Source organism: Dreissena polymorpha, chromosome 1 (genome assembly GCF_020536995.1).
Source record: "Dreissena polymorpha isolate Duluth1 chromosome 1, UMN_Dpol_1.0, whole genome shotgun sequence".
NCBI lineage: Eukaryota > Metazoa > Mollusca > Bivalvia > Myida > Dreissenidae > Dreissena > Dreissena polymorpha.
The window spans coordinates 51,775,064-51,792,718 of NC_068355.1; the positions used below are offsets into that span (position 1 = coordinate 51,775,064).

Consider the following 17,655-nt stretch of genomic DNA (forward strand, 5'->3'; position numbering starts at 1 on the left):
AGAAATTGCAATGAATGTACATATCATAAAAAAACAAAGCAAAAGGACACGGTGGACGATACGGTATTAACAGTTATTGCTCTGTATTAACTACCCATAAACCAGTGTATGGTTAGAATCCATCGGAGTTTCCAATTTTGAACAATCAAGTTTTTACCCCAGTGGCATGATATTAACAATCATAGAATAGTCCCACTAAAATATATTACATGCCAAATCATACACGTTTGAACCATGTCTTTTTAATATCTGAACGATATTTCGTCGCAATCAACTTCTGTTTAATATCCTTTTTGTATAACCGAAACGATTGCATTTGGAGAAAAAGCAAAACCCATGAAAACCGCGCGTAATGCGTGAACATAATACGGCGTAAAAAGGTTTTGTTAAAACTTACCCGACCCATCCCTGTTTTGGTGCCGCTACTTTAATACAACTTCTTTTTTTGTATTCAATGCTGACTTTTCGATCATTTTTTCTACACTTGATATATGATCGAATGTTATGAAAATCATATTTAAATATAAAATGATGTATTGAGATTTGAAATATTTCGGCAATAAAACAACAAAATTAAAGTGGAAATTGCTCATGTATTAAAAATAAATTACGAAAAGAAAAATATTTGTCCTACCTTACATTTTTTGCGATGTTAATGACAACAAACGTTTGTTTTTGCCTTATCTGCAAAACAGATAAAAAGAGCTGATTGAGAGACCACAAGCGCACGCACGCACACACATACACACATTATCTTACAATTGTGGAAAATTGTTCGCAGTGCACGCAATCCCGCTTCGCTTCGAAATTATACACTTAACATACCATTATGACTACTCATGGCACCAATTATCCCTTATAAATGACTACGTGTGTTTTTCAAAGTGTGTGAGGTCCTACTGCGCATGCGGCTTATGTGAAGACCGGGGTGTGACCCATCACTCCTTTCTTATAATTTATTAAATTTCGGACGAATTTCAAATTGTAGTTCCATTTTTCACTATTTAATTTTAACGGAAATATATTAAACAAGAAAATTAATACCTTTAAAAACATATTCGGCGTATATCCTGACTTTGAAATAGAGGCAGAACATTTAATTTACAACAAAGGTTTAAGTATTGTTTCGTCCATTTTAACTTAAAAGTCGCATATCCATCGTATGAAATGTTTGTTATGAAGTGCACATATATTCAACAACATAATATTGTTCGTACATACAAATTTTACTATGTGATATCACATCAAATCTGCTCTCACATTACTTATTATAAATTTATATCTTCGTCATCGAAGCATGTGGGATGTTGATATTTGATTAAGACGCAGTTTTCTGTCTATACATTCAAATAACACTGATACATCCGCATCATACGAAAATTGGTATTATGGCATATTCGGCAAGCGTAGCTCAAGCCCAGCCTGCGCATTTTTGCAGTCTGATCATGGGCTACGCTTTCCTTTATAAAAACACGCAAGGTTTCGTGGTATCTCCTGCTTATTTATTTCAATATGAATATCATAACAAGACTGCGCGGATGCTGGAGGCTTGAGTTACCACGCTGGCAGCATATTGCATAAGGTCCATGTCCGCATGACGCGGGTCTTTTACAATCTCATTGCGTCTTGTGAATGGAACATCACGATACTTTCGTGAAAATTGTTGAAATTTGAAAGCCATACCATGTTATTTATAGCAAACTGGCAAATGTCGGTTGCCTATATTGGTCTGCAGGAAAGATTTTCAAACATACTTACCGCGTACGTCACATATGTGTGGCTAGATATTTAAACGATTTTGAACTTACCGGTAATGCGTTTGTATCTAAGTTTCGTATGAGCAAAGAGAGTAGTTAGCTTTTCCATACACCGACTAGTGTTACATTGTTCACTACAAAGACGTGGTGATATTGGTAATGTTCAGCAGATTTATGCTCAAATCAGCCAATGGAATGAATGGCGCGTATTCATTCGGGTCTGCTGCCGTTATGTAAAGGTCATCTAAGGTGGAAAGCTGGATTAAACAGCTATGCCGAAAAAGGAAATTTAAATAGTCGTTTGTGTGCGTAGGGAAGCCATAGTACCAGGAGAAAAACGCATCTGTCCGGTATCGTGACCACAAACCAAATTCACACGCGAGCGTGTCGCCGAGAAGCGAGTGTACCAACCGCTCAGGGCCCGGCTAACATCTCCTACCAGCCTCCAATATTTCGATACATTTCGATACATTTCATCCAATGAGCGTTAGCTTTTGTATCGAAATGTATCGAAAATTGACCAATGGTAAACTATGGTTTGTATCGAGAATTATATGACGTCACGCATGCACAACAATGGAGTGTTCGATCAGCGCAATGAAACGTTACAAAACATTTATTTGAATGCTACCTTCCGATTTCATCAACGATTAAATGAACAGATGTAATAGCCTTGTAATAGTACACTGCAACAAATGACACAATGTTGATGACGTCGAAATACTTCTAGAGCAAACTTACATTGATAGGGTATAATTAGAATGAACAACAAAAACAAAGAATTAAAGTCCTGTTTTGGATAGTTTAATAAACCATACAATTCTATTTCATATGCTTTAAAGCAATATAATATACCCATGTTTACACCTATGTCTGATTATTTTACGTTAAATTGTAATTGGTATACATCCGTATCCGAATATTTTCTATCCGGATTCTACACTTTCAAATGTTTTTCAAGATATGCGTGATATGAGTATTTAATTGAATACGCTTACATGTTCCAATCTCAAATAACCTTTTTTTCTTTCACAGAAGATCACAAATATTCACACGAATCTAAATATCACAATAGGTGATTGTTTAAAATACACCTCAACCCCAAAAATAGTATAAATATTTCCTCTGTTTATGTTTTATTGCAAAGATGGAACCGGTGTTGAAATGATAGAAACATTCTGATTGCTGATAGCCAGCAAGCTAGGTTAATCAAAGTAAAACACGATGAACTAATAATGTTTTCCATGGTCATTGCAGATTAAGGTCTTGAACTGATTAGGAACATTGGAAAGATGCAAGAAGTTTCTTGTCTAATATTTGTAAAAATTAATTTATTTCTGTTTACATCATTGACGTGATATTAAGGACATTGTGTTAGTTACAGTATGAAAAGTCCTTAGCTGTTTTACTTAACACTTTCCTTATAATTAAGTCATGCATTGTGCACATCTGCTTTTTATTAAGTAACCTTTTGAACTTCACATCTAAAGATTCTTAGTCAGTAAGTGCTAATTGATATATGCTAATTGATATACGGCAATTGGGAGCAAGAAATAAAAGGTACTGTATGATTGGTAAGTGAGTATGGAGTGGAGGTAAGGTTTATGATTAGAGATGAACGGTTGTTAAATGTTTTACAGTCTGGAATTAACGGTAGAGATTGGAGTCAGTTAGAGGAAGTGGTTTATGGAAAGTTATTTGTTTCATTACTCGGTTTCATGTTTAAATTTAAATTGTCACCAAATATTAAAAGTACTCTATTTTTCTTTGATATTTTATATAAGAGAAACTTCTTATAACAATAAGTTATTAATCTTTAGCATCGAATTTAGTTGCATGCAGAGCATTCTATCTTTTGCAAGATGGAACCTCTATTCCGTAAGAAGATCGATGGGCAACTGGTGATGACTGACACGCTAGAAGCCAGGACTATAAAGGCAAAAGATGTACAGTGGATGCCTGCACGGAAAGCAGTCATTGTAAAAGACGAGGCAGTGGAGCTGTGCAAGCAGAGTGGGGGAGATTTTAAAAACCAGAACACGTAATGGAATGTTTCAAAATCCAATTTGGCCAGTTTAGGTAATCCACAGTTCCATTTATTTATATTACCTTATCTCTGTTCAGTAGTTTACTTTAGTAACTGATCAGATTCTTTTAAACCTGTTAGACAGTCATACAAATCAGACAAAAACTGACAATGCCTGACAAATATCTGGCAGGACTGATATCTGGGCACTGGTTACTTTAAAAAGAAGTGAATAGTCTTTCTTGTGTACACAATTTGTAAAGTGGAAAAATAAAATGTTAGCGAAAACATAAATTTGCAACTTTGCAGAGGTAAGACCTTCAAGTGGCTCCTGGAAAATTTACCTGGTTATGCTGGGTTTATTGTGGCTGACACCGAAAAAGAGGAGCCCTCACTCAATGAAGTGTATGCGAACAAGATGGCTCTTAAGAAGTATATGGAGCTGTTTGAAGAGGACGTCCAAATGATCAATTCAAAAAGACAGTCAAAGCAAAAAGGTACATTTTTGTATAGCTACACACTATGCAACATATATTTTGCTTATGTAAAAACATGAAAATTAATTACTGGTTAACTCATCGTAGTTTTATCCATTGAAAGAGTATCCATTTACAATGTTTGATGATAGTCCAAGTTTAGCTAAAATTGATGCACCAGTTATTAATATTATTTTGTATTCCAACATGGTTCAATTTCATTTATAGAAAAGGTGTCCGCTACATCAGCGGCTTACAAGGAGATTACAGATGAAGAACTGCTGAAAGAGGCACAACAAATTGAAACTGAGAAAGGTATGTTTTTGAACATTTCAACTAATTGCTACTGAAATGAAATTTGAAATTACACATATAGCTGTAACAAACAAGATGAGCGCGAGAAATTAATCATGTGACATATTTATTAAAATAGTAAGATGAAAATCTCATATATGAACATTTTTTGAAAAAAAGAGAGATATTTACTTGTGTATTAATGTTGATTTTCTCATCAGTATATGTTAATCTATTTTCGTTACTTCAAGCTTATGTTGCAGTAGCTAATCTATTTAAAGTAACTGTTTCTCCCACATTTTTTTCATTAATATTAAAACACAGCAATCAAAAATACTTTTTATATTAAATTTTTTTTCTAATAAACGTGTACACAATTAAGCAAGTTCATAATGAATGTTCGTTTCTATTAGTTGTCTTACTTAATAGACATACAATCCATTGCAGCATTAGTTGTTACACTGTTTTATAATTATGTTTTTAATCTATTATCATTACTTTAAAAAGAACTTAAGACATGATTGTTAAGTGAAATCACATAATCTTAATATGTAAGAAATAAATCATTTACTGTTACAACAACATAGACTACTTAATATCTACACATCAAACAAAACAAAAAACCTGACTAAAGCTTACGAAGGCACTCACTTGACTTTATATTCTCTTTAATGGATGTACACACACTTAAAACACACTATACCATTGGATGCTAATGTTTTGTCATATTCAATATACAACTTTTTGTAAAAACATTGTTAAAAATTATGTTTGTTCTAACATGTATCCAGTATTTGATGTCAAGTGAGAGCCTTGTACACTACACCGATTTATTAAATAAATGTGCTAGTAATAAAAGACAAATTCTAACTCAGCAGATACAAAGCAAAAGATGTTAAGAATCCATATAACATGTAAGAAGTAAAACATTTAAAGCACGGAATGCACTTGGTTTTAGAAAAAACAATGTTGAAGCAGAAAGAAAGGACAGGTGAAAATAATTAGTATTAAGGGTTGCTGTACTCTAAATTGTACGCCACTCACCGCTATAGATATAGTTCATTTGTGAATAGTAACAAAAGTGTGAATATGTAAAAAGTTAAGAAAAGCCACACACCAAATTCTTACACTTCTGCGATATAAGCACTCACCATAACATAAGATACTTACCTTAGCCATTCTTTTAATATAACTGTTTCTCCACATAGAAACAAACATTCATTTTGAACTTGTTGCTTTATGTGTACACGTTTATTAGATTTTTTATATATATATAAAGTATTTTTGGTTGCTGTGTTTTAATATTAATGAAGAATAATGTGGGAGAAACAGTTACTTTAAATAGATTAGCTACTGCAACATAAGCTTGAAGTAACGAAAATAGATTAACATATACTGATGAGAAAATCAACATCAATACACAAGTAAATTTTTTTTTTCAAAAAGTGTTCATATATGAGATTTTCATCTTGCTATTTTAATAAATATGTCACATGATCAATTTCTCGCGCTCATCTTGTTTGTTACAGCTATATGTGTAATTTCAAATTTCATTTCAGTAGCAATTAGTTGAAATGTTCAAAAACATACCTTTCTCAGTTTCAATTTGTTGTGCCTCTTTCAGCAGTTCTTCATCTGTCATCTCCTTGTAAGCCGCTAATGTAGCGGACACCTTTTCTATAAATGAAATTGAACCATGTTGGAATAAAAAAATAATATTAATAACTGGTGCATCAATTTTAGCTAAAACTGGACTATCATCAAATATTTTAAATTGATACTCTTTCAATGGATAAAACTATGTGACATTGTTCTCCTGGTTTATAACAAAATGGTCTTTCAAAGTAAGCCAGCATCAACCTTTACACACAAATATTCAAGGTACAAAACATTTTTTGTCTTCACACCAAAATGATGAGTTTACCAGTAATTATTTTTCATGTTTTTACATAAGCAAAATATATGTTGCATAGTGTGTAGCTATACAAAAATGTACCTTTTGGCTTTGACTGTTTTTTTTAATTGATCATTTGGAAACAGCTCCATATACTTCTTAAGAGCCATCTTGTTCGCATACACTTCATTGAGTGAGGGCTCCTCTTTTACGGTGTCAGCCACAATAAACCCAGCATAACCAGGTGAATTTTTTCATGAGCCACTTGAAGGTCTTACCTCTGCAATGTTGCAAATTTATGTTTTCGCTAACATTTTACTTTTCCACTTTACAAATTGTGTACACAAGAAAGACTATTCACTTCTTTTTAAAGTTACCAGTGCCCAGATATCAGTCCTGCCAGATATTTGTCAGGCATTGTTAGTTTTTGTCTGATTTGTATGACTGTCTAACAGGTTTAAAAGAATCTGATCAGTTACTAAAGTAAACTACTGAACAGAGATAAGGTAATATAAATAAATGGAACTGTGGATTACCTAAACTGGCCAAATTCAATTTTGAAACATCCAATAACGTGCTTCTGGTTTTTAAAATCTCCCCCACTCTGCTTGCACAGCTCCACTGCCTCGTCTTTTACAATGACTGCTTCCCGTGCAGGCATCCACTGTACATCTTTTGCCTTTATAGTCCTGGCTTCTAGCGTGTCAGTCATCACCAGTTGCCCATTGATCTTCTTACGGATTAGAGGTTCCATCTTGCAAAAGATAGAATACTCTGCATGCAACTAAATTCAATGCTAAAGATTAATAACTTATTGTAATAAGAAGTTTCTCTGTCTATTAATATAAAATATCAAAGAAAAATAGAGTACTATTAATATTTGTTGATAATTTAACTTGAAACATGAAACCGAGTAATGAAACAAAATACTTTCCATAAACCACTTCCTCTCACTGACTCCAATCTCTACCGTTAATTCCAGACTGTAAAACTTTTAACAACCGTTCATCTCTAATCATAAGCCTTACCTCCACTCCATACTCACTAACCAATCATACAGTACCTTTTATTTCTTGCTCCCAATTGCCTTATATCAATTAGCATATATCAATTAGCACTTACTGACTAAGAATCTTTAGATTGTGAAGTTCAAAAGGTTACTTAATAAAAAGCAGATGTGCAAAATGCATGACTTAATTATAAGGAAAGTGTAAAGTAAAACAGCTAAGGTCTTTTCATACTGTAACTAACACAATGTACTTAATATCACGTCAATGATGTAATCAGAAATAAACTAATTATTATAAATATTAGAAAAGAAACTTCTTGCATCCTTCCAATGTACCTTATCATTTCAAGACCTTAATCTTCAATGACCATGGAAAACATAATCAGTTCATCGTGTTCTACGTTGATTAACCTAGCTTGCTGGCTATCAGCAATCAGAATTGTTCTATCATTTCAACACCGAATCCATCTTTGCAATAAAACATAAACATAGGAAATATTTATACTATTTTGGGGGGTTGAGTTGTATTTTAAACAATCACCTATTGTGATATTTAGATTTGTGTGAATATTTGTGATCTTCTGTGAAAAAAAAGGTTATTTGAAATTGGAACATGTAAGCGTATTCAGTTAAATACTCACATCACGCATATCTTGAAAAACATTTGTAAGTGTAGAATCCGGATAGAAAATATTCGGATACGTAAAATAATCAGACATAGGTTTAAACATGGGTATATTATATTGCTTTACAGCATATGAAATAGAATTTTATGGTATATTAAACTATCCAAAACAGGACTTTTATTCGTTGTTTTGTTGTGCATTCTTATTATACGCTATCAATGTAAGTTTGCTCTAGAAGTATTTTGACGTTATCAACACTGTGTCCTTTGTTGCAGTGTACTATTACAAGGCTATTACATCTGTTCATTTCATCTTTGATGAAATCGGAAGGTAGCATTCAAATAAATGTTTTGTAACGTTTCATTGCGCTGATCGAACACTCAATTCTTGTACATGCGTGACGTCATATAATTCTCGATACAAATCATAGTTTACCATTGGTCAATTTTCGATACATTTCGATACAAAAGCTGACGCTCATTGGATGATATGTATCGAAATGTATCGAAATATTGGAGGCTGGTAGGAGATGTTAGCCGGGCACCGTACAGTTATGCATTCACATATTATAATTATTCGTACCGGATGTAATTAAATTTTTAACGATTCTGATTGGTCAATTTCAGTTCGTAAATTTTACGGTATTTACCGAGCCTGTTCGTGTACATTGGGCAAAATCCGGTACAAGTTACCATCCAAACGGTTAAGGATATTCTTCTTAATGAACAGAAGGAGCGTTATAACTTATAACGTAATTACATAAAGATCCTCACTACTACACAGGCACTCGGGTTTTATTTGCTCCCCACAGCTTTTCATATTTTGTTCTGTCTAAAGAAAGTCTCTTCTTAACATAAATCCAGTTTAGGCGGAAAGTTTCTTATCTGATTATTTTGTTCGGACTGCACAGGCTAATCTGGGACAACACTTGCATAAACCCCTTTTCACAGAGCGCGGCCTATATGTATTTTTACATCATACTAGTATTGTATGCACTAAAATGTGTCAACTTGGAGCATTAGTCGACTGGAAATTGTGTAAATTACTCGTTTTCTTGTTATTTTGAATAGACTACTCCATAGGATGCGTACTGGGCATGCGAAAATAATGCACTGTCCATAGAATATATTTTGTATAGTTAAATAGATTTTCAAATGAGCATTTTTATCATGAACGTCAAACGTATCATGTTTATTTCACCCGATTCGTAATATCGATGCATGGTAAGAAACGGATACGCTATATCGACACTTGGTACGAACGGATACGCTATACCGACACTTGGTACGAACGGATACGTTATACCGACACTTGGTACGAACGGATACGTTATACCGACGCATGGTACGAATGGACACGCTATGCCGACGCCTGGCACGAATAGACACACTATACCGACACTTTGTACGAGCAAATACTCTATACCGATGCACAACAAAAACGAATAAGCTATCGATTATTTTTTAATCATATTGTATGTACTAAAATGTGCCCACGTTGGTCATTGGTAGTCTGGAAATTAATTACATGTCTATTGAATATATTTTTTTATAGTAAAATAGTTTTCCAAATTAGCATTTTTACCAAGAACGTTAAACTAATCATGCTTATTTCACCCGATTTGCAAAACCGACGCATGGTAAGAAACGGATACGCTATAACGACGCCTGGCACGAACCGATTATCTTTACCGACACTTAGTACGAACGGAAACGTTATACCGACGCATGGTACGAACGGATACGTTATATCGACACTTGGTACGAACGGATACGTTATACCGACGCATGGTACAAACGGATAGACACGCTATACCGACACTTGGTACGAACGGATACGTTATACCGACGCATGGTACGAACGGATACGCTATCCCGACGCCTGGCACAAAAAGACACGCTATACCGACACTTAGTACGAACGGATACGCTATACCGACACTTGGTACGAACGGATACGTTATACCGACGCATGAATAGAACGAATACGCTTTACCGACGCATGGCACGAACGAATACGCTATACCGACGAATGGAAAGAACGAATACGCTATACCGACGAATGGAAAGAACGAATACGCTATACCGACGCATGATAAGAACGAACACGCTTTACCGACGCATGGCACGAACAAATACTCTATACCGACGAATGGAAAGAACGAATACGCTATACCGATGAATGGACAGAACGAATACGCTATACCGACGTATGGTAAGAACGAATACGCGTTACCGACGCATGGCCCGAACGAATACGCTATACCGACGCATGGCACGAACGAATACGATATACCGACGCATGGCACGAACGAATACGCTATACCAACGCATGGAAAGAACGAATATGCTATACCGACGAATGAAAAGAACGAATACAAATGTACGCTTTACCGACGCATGGCACGAACGAATACGCTATACCGACGAATGGCAATGACGAATATGCTATACCGACGCATGGAAAGAACCAATGTGCTATACCGACGCATGGAAAGAACGAAAAAGCTATACCGACGCATGGAGAAAACGAATACGCTAAACCGACGAATTGCACGAACGAATACGCTTTACCGACGAATGGAAAGAACGAATACGCTTTACCGACGCATGGCACGTACGAATACGCTATACCGACGAATGAAAATAACGAATACGCTATACCGACGCATGGCACGAACGAATACGCTATACCGACGCATAGAAATAACGAATATGCTATACCGACGCATGGCACGAACAAATACGCTTTACCGACACATGGCACGAACGAATACGCTATACCGACGCATGGTAAGAACGAAAACGCTTTACCGACGCATGGCAAGAACAAATACGCTATACCGACACTTAGTTCGAACGGATACGTTATACCGACGCATGGTAAGAACGAATATGCTAAACCGACGCATGGTAAGAACGAATATGCTAAACCGACGCATGGCACGAACGGATACGCTATATCGACGCTTTGTAAGAACGAATATGCTATACCGACGCATGGAAAGAACGAATATGCTATACCGACGCATGGAAAGAACAAATATGATATACCGACGCATGGAAAGAACGAACATGCTATACCGACACATGGTAAGAACGAATACGCTATACCGACGCATGGTACGAACGAATACGCTATACCGACACTTAGTACGAACGGATATATTATACCGACGCATGGTAAGAACGAATGTGCTATACCGACGAATGGAAAGAACGAATACGCTATATCGACGCTGTGTGAGAACGAATACGCTATACCGACGAATGGAAAGAACGAATACGCTAAACCGACGCATGGTAAGAACGAAAACGCTACACCGACGCATGGCAAGAACAAATACGCTATACCGACACTTAGTTCGAACGGATACGTTATACCGACGCATGGTAAGAACGAATATGCTAAACCGACGCATGGTAAGAACGAATATGCTAAACCGACGCATGGCACGAACGAATACGCTATATCGACGCTTTGTAAGAACGAATATGCTATACCGACGCATGGAAAGAACGAATATGCTATACCGACGCATGGAAAAAACAAATATGATATACCGACGCATGGAAAGAACGAACATGCTATACCGACACATGGTAAGAACGAATACGCTAAACCGACGCATGGTACGAACGAATACGCTATACCGACACTTAGTACGAACGGATATGTTATACCGACGCATGGTAAGAACGAATGTGCTATACCGACGAATGGAAAGAACGAATACGCTATACCGACGCTGTGTGAGAACGAATACGCTATACCGACGAATGGAAAGAACGAATACGCTATACCGACGCATGGCACGAACGAATACGCTATACCGACGAATGGAAAGAACGAAAACGCTATACCGACGCATGGCACGAACAAATACGCTATACCGACACTTAGTTCGAACGGATACGTTATACCGACGCATGATACGAACGAATATGCTATACCGACGCATGGTAAGAACGAATATGCTATAACGACGCATGGCACGAACGAATACGCTATATCGACGCCTTGTAAGAACGAATATGCTATACCGACGCATGGAAAGAACGAATATGCTATACCGACGCATGGAAAGAACGAATATGTTATACCGACGCATGGAAAAAACGAACATGCTATACCGAAGCATGATAAGAACGAATACGCTATACCGACGCACGGCACGAACGAATACGCTTTATCGACACTTAGTACGAACGGATATGTTAAACCGACAAATGGTTAAAACGAATATGCTATACCGACGCTTGTAAGAACGAATACGCTTTACCTATGAATGAAAAGAACGAATACGATATACCGACACTTAGTACGAACGGATACGTTATACCGACACTTAGTTCGAAAGGATACGCAATGTCAACGCCTGACACGAATAGACGCGCTATGTCGACACTTGATACGAGCAAATGCTCTATACCTAAACATTTTACGAACGAATTTGCTAAACAGACGCACAGTATAAACGAATAACCTTTACCGACTCAGTGCACGCCAACTGATACGCTTACTGATGATTGGTACGAATGGAAACACTATACTGACGCTTAGTAAGAACGAATATGTTATACCGACAAATGGAAAGAATGAATACGCTATACCGACGAATGGAAAGAACGAATACGCTATACCGACGCTTGTTAAGAACGAATACGCCATACCGACGAATGGAAAGAAAGAATACGCTATACCGACGCACGGAAAGAACGAATACGCTATACCGACGCTTGGTAAGAACGAATACTCTATACCGACGAATGGCAAGAACGAATACTCTATACCGACGCACGGAAAGAACGAAAACGCTATACCGACGCTTGGTAGGAACGAATACGCTATACCGACGAATGGAAAGAATGAATACGCTATACCGACGCACGGAAAGAACGAATACGCTCTACCGACGCATGGAAAGAACTAATACGCTATACCGACGCATTGAAAGAACGAATATGCTATACCGACCAATGGAAAGAACGAATACGCTATATCGACGCATGAAAAGAACGAATACGCTATATCGACGAATAAAAAGAACGAATACGCTATACCGACGTATGGAAAGAACGAATACGATATACCGACGAATTGAACGAACGAATACGCTATACCGACGAATAGAACGAACGAATACGCTATACCGACGAATGGTAAGAACGAATACGCTATACCGACGAATGAAACGAACGAATACGCTATATCGACGAATGGAACAAATGAATACGCTATACCGACGAATGGAACGAACGAATACGATGTACCGACGAATGGAACGAACGAATACGCTATACCAACGAATAGAACGAACGAATACGCTATACCGACGAATGGTAGGAACGAAAACGCTGTACCAACGCATAGAAAGAACGAATACGATATACCGACGAATGGAACGAACGAATACGCTACACCGACGAATCGGAAGAACGAATACGCTATACCGACGAATGGAACGAACGAATATGCTATACGAACGCATGGTACGAACGTAAACGCTTTACCGACGCATGTTACGAACGAATATTCTATACCGACTTAAAGCACTAACGTATACGCTACACCGACGCGTGATACGAACGGATACGTTATACCGTCGCTTGGTATTAACAAATACGCAATACCGAAAATGGGAACACATTACTGCGGCGCAGTTGACCGTTTTCGTTGGAAAAACATTATACGTGCTTGTAAACCGCATCGGGAGTTTATCATTTTTGTTCCTATTTCAATAGTCTTAGTCAACACATTCGACTCGTTCTTTGATCCTGAACACCGGATGTCCGTGGTGAAAGATGGCACGTGCTTCGTAAGACAAATACTCGTGCCATGCAGTTTGACATAAGTAACTTGACTGACGCAGACAACGAAAAGCACCACATCATTGGATGCGTTTAATAGTTAATGTATGACAGAGAAACGCAATTACCAGTAAAAGACGAATCAGGTTTGCTGCACCTCTGGCATATACCAGCTAAGTTGTAATCTAAGCAAAAAATAATAAAAACAGAGGGATGTGTTTTGTTTATGCTCTCCTATGGTTTATTTACAAGATTTATTCAACTGTTTGTCACATGATTCACATACACAGCTGCGATCTCCTTAATTTGAAAACATGCGACAGTTTCAGGTTGCACGTAGGCTAATAATGCCTATACGAACTTTACAGGAATTTACGAAACGCATGCGATCAATCAAAGGGCTATACAAACAGATTTATAATTCAACAAAGATTGAAAACAACAATTCGGACCAATAGAAAATATCGAGAATTCGCGTGGCGAAAACGAGAGCTATATCCCATGACACCAATCGGCAGTCGCCGATCTTCCTCTATTATCTGGCGTTTTCATGCGCCACAGCAGCTTGTCCGTCCGCTTGATTCCAATAAACAACTTAATTGACGTCGCATAATAGAACTAAAAATATGAGAAACATAAAAAGGCTTCGATATTTATAGGAGCGCTGATATATTGAAAGTGATTAAAAAATAAAACATAATAGATTTGAAAAACTTTGTGTCTCTGAACCAATTTTAGCAACAATACGTAATATAGTAGTATTTAAGGCCGAGTAGGCTTTTTTACGAGTATACTTTTCAATACGCGATTGCCTTAAACTTAATTATTTATTTTTAGTTAATTAATGAGTGAGTGAGTGAGTGCGTGAGTAAATGAGTGAGTGAGTGGGTGAATTAATGAATTAATTAGCACATTAATAAACTATCATTCCTTTGATTATTGATCGTTCCCCCGTTTGCCGCAACATTGATGTTTTCTGCTGATGTTGGGTAGGCAGGTATGTCGGTATGTGTTTAGTTAATCATGGACACTATATAATTACTAATTTCCCTCTACATTTTAATGTAAAAGCGACAACTTTGAGCGAAAATAAAAGCAACATTTTGCAAATAGAAACCTCCATAACCATACCTTTAATCAAAGGCTATTCTAAGCTGAATCGATTTATGCAATTTTAGTGCAATTGTTGTCTCTAACTCATATTTTACCAAATTCATGCCCTATTACTATCTCCAAAAGATTAAACCAGAACTAAAGTGAAAAACATGCCTTCGAGTAAACTATGATATTTTATAGAGAGTACAGCCCTACATGACACGAGTATTTAATATAATGTAACCTCAAGCAAGCAAGGGAGCTAATTGTTACCATATACTCTGACTTGGGACGGGCCGTCTAAAATGCGTATATGACTTATATCCGTTGATATGAATGAAAAGTACGAATATGAAAGAATATAGGCAATATTTATGCGTTTTTTTGCAGTTTTGTTATGAACAAATCACTGTTGAATTAAAAATTAACAATATGTTATAAATATATTAAGACTGCCTCAAAATAGAGCAATTTAATAAAAGCGGTGGTCTGACTGGTCGTTCATATTCGCGGATATTAATTTGGAGTTACTGAAATTAAAATACCAATAAAAAACGCTTTTAAATTCATTCGATCGTAACATTACACATTAGCGACGTGTTTTTTTTTGTCACAGAACGATTTTTATATAACAAAAATAAAGGAAAATACATTTAAAAAGCCATTATCTGTTCATATCCGCACTTTTCAGTCATATCCGCCGATATGAGTCATATACGCATTTTAGTCGTACTCTGACTTGGAAGTTCTTAATTGACGAATAATTAACGCTGTTTATCACTGTGTTACGTTTACCTGCATATTTGATTGCAAAGACGACGAACGAGTTCGTAGCATATAAATTGGCTATGCAAAGAGGTTTGTCGAGTTATGGTGAACATTCAAATGGCTCTCGAAAAAGGAACTTTTCATTAAAAGCAATGTATTTTCGCGACGATAAAAGGTATCTGGGTAGGGTGCTGGATAGCTAAAGAAACTTCAGCGTACAGTTTTATAGTATTGACAGACCTGTATAAAGTCGCGCCAGTCAAAAATCATAAAAAGCGACATTTAAAGTTATGGTAGCCAGAACTAGGTGCTGGAGGTTTCGGTAAATGACAAGTTCGGTAAATTGGATTTTTATAGTAAATGCCGTGGAGGTTTCGGTAAATTGGTTTTTATAGAGGTGGTATACCTACAATGAGGTGTTAATGACACCTATTATTGGCTTACAATAACACCAGGAGCATATATTTGCAAACTGTGGATTAAATTTGAGTTGAGTAATTAATGCTATGCCTATCAGTATGGTAAAAAATTAAGGGGTATGAATGAGCTACCTCTGAACTTATTTAAACGAATTCTTTTAGGAAATTGTAGGTACCAAACCAAAAAAATATAGATTTAATTTAAAATGTAACTCTATTGAAAGTAAATTTACGATTTAAATAACTTAATACTTTTTTTTAAATAATTGGTGCTTTTATTTCAGGGGTTTTTAACTGATTTTGGGGAAAGGGCCTGGCCTTTTTTGAGGGGAAAAAAATCGCGTGAAACGCCATATTTTGGGGGAAAAAAATAACACGAAACGCCGGATTTTGGGGAAAATAAGGAAAGTCTTAAATAATCAATTAGGCATATTTTACTGTTTTTAAAACAAATTCAAGGAAACAGAAAATTTAATAATGCAATATTTTTCTTTTTTCTACACTGAATCAGGTTAACTTCTATATTTAAAGGTTTAAAAAAAAAAAAAAAAATTTTTTGGAGGGGAAAATGAAATCTAGGGGAAAATTTACCAGCTGAGGGGAACAAAAAATCGGAGGGGAAAGGGCCGATGATCGGCGGGTCACAAAGAAGGGAAAAAAAAACTGTATTTAAATAACACAATAGTAATAATAAATGATGATTTACAACGGAATCAATGTAAGATCTTCAATTAAGTTTAATGCTATTAAAAAAGGTTCTTGTAAAATAATGTAGACATGATTTATTTGAAATGATTTCAGTTTAAATATAAAGTGCAATAGTAGTTTAGACCACCGAAAAGCACTCCAATTCTCACTATATATATACATGAGGTAGTTTGCCAATATTATGAATATGTTGCCCATGTCTTGCCACGTGGAGGCCACCTCTTGTTAGAGCCAAATGTTGAATTTCATATTACATATTACAATACACCATCAGCGGCCGAGCCCAGAATACGCTACAAAAATTGTGTATTGCTTTAAATTAAAGGTCAAATTCTAGTGCGCTTTATATATAACAATGTTTTATTATTTCTTTCTGGTTGAGAAAAACACAAGAAAAAACAATATATAACATATAATACGTGTACATAATTTATAAAAAGAAATATAATGATACGCGTTATGTTTTATAATTTTGTTAAGTGGGCGTGCCATTGAACGTTTAGTTAAGCAAAGAGATGCAAACTAAATTACACATAATTAAAAGCTGATAAAAATGACATCTAACATAACGCCAGCAGACCCGAATGAATACACTGTGTATAAGCAACCTGCTGTGGTGATCCCTATCTTATCGGCGTAAAACACAGGCACCTGGCCACTGTATTGGAACAATGGGATTTACGGCCAACATAACTGATTTCATTTTTTGACTGAACAAATCCTTTGAATAAAAAAATACTAACTGATTAACATTGTAATCTGTTTTATTTACC

General features: G+C 36.1%; 1 protein-coding gene and 1 long non-coding RNA gene across 3 annotated transcripts in view; one reads left to right on the forward strand and one right to left on the reverse strand.

The window, feature by feature from the left end:
* Positions 1 to 5,798: 5,798 nt before the first annotated feature.
* On the reverse strand, positions 5,799 to 6,588 carry LOC127880762 (uncharacterized). Its single transcript, XR_008049733.1, has 3 exons — positions 6,550 to 6,588; positions 6,144 to 6,230; positions 5,799 to 5,918 (listed from the first exon to the last, which is right to left on the reverse strand). It is a non-coding gene; the product is annotated as an uncharacterized LOC127880762 (long non-coding RNA).
* A 9,106-nt stretch (positions 6,589 to 15,694) lies between these two features.
* The window catches only part of LOC127880644 (uncharacterized), a 62,054-nt gene continuing 60,093 nt past the window's right edge, over positions 15,695 to 17,655 (forward strand). For both annotated transcript variants that reach the window (XM_052427967.1, XM_052427982.1), the window contains exon 1: positions 15,695 to 15,845. The gene's annotated coding sequence lies outside the window, so the exon portion shown is untranslated. The remainder of the gene's footprint in view (positions 15,846 to 17,655) is intronic.